We start from the raw sequence: 2,740 nt of genomic DNA, 5'->3' as shown, positions 1-2,740 counted from the left end.
AAAATGGGCTTTATCTTATTGATATCATCACTTAAAGTTAGGAACCCTTACGCACTAGCTATAAACCTGTTCACGTAATATTTGACTTTATAGTCGACTATGGGCTTTATCTTATTGATATCATCACTTAAAGTTAGGAACCCTTACGCACTAGCTATAAACCTGTTCACGTAATATTTGACTTTATAGTCGACTATGGTTAACTGTTGCTATTTGGACACGCCAAACTGGGACTAATATGGAGACCTATCAGCCACTGATAATAGACCGTCGTCTTATTACTGCACTGCTGCTGTAACTCCGATTACCGTAACCCACCCGCAATATCTTTTTTTTAAACAGAACAGTTTTAACCACTGATAAAGGCCTAGACCTTAACCAAGCCTTTCTTGAAAAGGACTTTCTTCACTGACTTCGGTCTTAGCCCTTAACTGATTCACTATGCCCCGCTACTTTTCACTTTCTCGGCCCTTAACCGATTCGCTATGTCTCCAGATCTTAACAAAAAGTCGTTAAATGGGCTATATACCCTTACGTCATAGGCTAAATAACTATTAACGTAACAAGAGACACCCATGTGAAAGCAGCAAGGCACCTATCCGAAGTACAATGTCCACACACTATATATTTAAAATTCAACACCCACACGTGGTTAATAGCATGCAGGGTTAATGGAACAAAAGAAAGTGTGAACTCACCCTGCTTGTGACAAAACAACGCCTCGTGGTTTTAGAGTGATTATTTTATGAATTTGGGTTGTTTTAACATTAAAATGCACAGCTATTTTCAGGATCAGCCGGCTGCCATCAAACACACAAATCTAACTTTGCCTAGTTTAACTAGTGAAGAATCTTTGTCATAACAGGCATCTTCTTACCGATTGATTTGAGCTCTTGTGTGTCGAATGGCTGCAAGCGTCTCCAGAAAACAGCCGGTTGGTTTTCTCTCCTCGGTCAGCGAGATCACGTCAGGGAAGTCACCAGATTGTTAACTGTGTTCGTTATTCTCCCGACCAGGAGAGAAGCTTTAAAATAGGAGACTAAATGGAGTCTCTGTGAAAGTTCAATTGGGTACTTTAATTAAAAAAAGGCGCGGTAGTGTTACAGACAGAATATTGTTCAGTCAGACAAACAGCTGTGATCCGCTCCTCGATAGGGAAGAGAAGAGCCTGGGCCTCTCCTCCGTGGCTGTTTATATATGGCGTGCTGGCTCCTCCCCGCCAGCCGGCTCGCCTCGTCTCCAATGTCCGTTATTGCATTTAAACAGAGGATAGGTTCTTTTCACATTCAATATATGCTTAACACGCCGTTTCTCCTCATATTCTCTTTCATCACTTTTAATTTAACACATTCTAAACGCTGTAATCAATACTCTAAACAATACTTCTCGGCTCGTTTGGTTTCCGGTCATTCCGGATGTTGTCACATGCTACTCTCGTCTGTAAACAATGTATTCAAATAAACTGTACCTTCATTTAATATTCAGCATGGTAGTATCTCGACATCTATAGTTGTAGTGTTAAATCAGTAGGCTTCGGTTTGCACCACTCCATATCATTTCGCTACTAAATTCACCTCTTCAGGAAATCGTATATTAGCCACATGCTAAATGCTAACCGGAGATGAAGGATTTTCAGAATAAAAGCTTAAAAGCTTAACTGCTTGTACACAAGAATTTCTGGTTTTTCAGTATAAAAGAGCATTAAAACTGACGGCATGTTTAAACTACATTTCCCCATTAAAACATTGATTTTAATTTCTAACAGATGTTTTTGCTCAAAATAAAATAACAAACTTTTGCACATGCAACAAAGAAAAATAGGCCTTTACAATATTCAAAAGAAATAGGCAAAACTCAAATAAACAAACAACTTAGGTATTCTTTCTTTCGTGATAATGCTTATAACTTCAAAACTTAAATTGTACATTACGTTACGTTAGGGTTAAAAACTGTTCCTCGACGGCGTCTCTCAACAGGTTGCCCATCACTGTGGCGTTAGCACAAGGCGCCGTGGGAATTGTAGTCCTTTATAGTACTAGACTAGACTACAGACGTCACAATTAGGTGGCCTTTCTAATCAAATCAAAATACTGGCTCTAACAATATATTTTGTATACAAAAAAGTTGACAACAGGGTTAGATATTTAAAGTAATACAACATGACATTAAATAAATACAATTACAAATAATACAGTTCCATATTTCGGATTAAATATTTGTTAAATGAACAATTAGTTTTGAATGGTTTTTCATTCTCAATATTGTTAATAGTGCTACTTTATTATTTTAGTTATTGGTAAAAATCTGCACAATTTGGTTAAGAGTCAGACCATATTTTTTTATGGATTTGACATTTCCCTAAAAATATTATTAAGTGCACAAAAAAACACTTACATTTGCTCCTGTACCAAATGTACTTTTGCGACTTTTTTTGTCCCGTTTTATTTAAAAAATATATTCTACCTCATGCCAAAATATTCTACAATACATACATTTACAAAATAAATGGCTCTATACTGAACTAATCAGTCAAATGTCAAATGGTGATTTTCCATTGGACTTCGGAACGTACACTATATATATTGTATTTACATTATTAAATACCGGTACTATACATAGATAAAACATCGCGAGAGATAGCAGTACATGACAATCCATCTCCTCCTATGAGTCTTTTGGGCAGCTTTGCCTTTAAGCTCTTCGGGCTTCCGTAGTGTTGTTTTTTTTAACCGGAAAAACA

This window comes from Notothenia rossii, assembly GCF_949606895.1.
Source record: "Notothenia rossii genome assembly, chromosome: 6".
In the NCBI taxonomy this organism is placed as follows: Eukaryota; Metazoa; Chordata; class Actinopteri; order Perciformes; family Nototheniidae; genus Notothenia; species Notothenia rossii.
The sequence above is the reverse complement of the archived record's forward strand: the minus strand, read 5'-3'. Positions refer to the sequence as shown.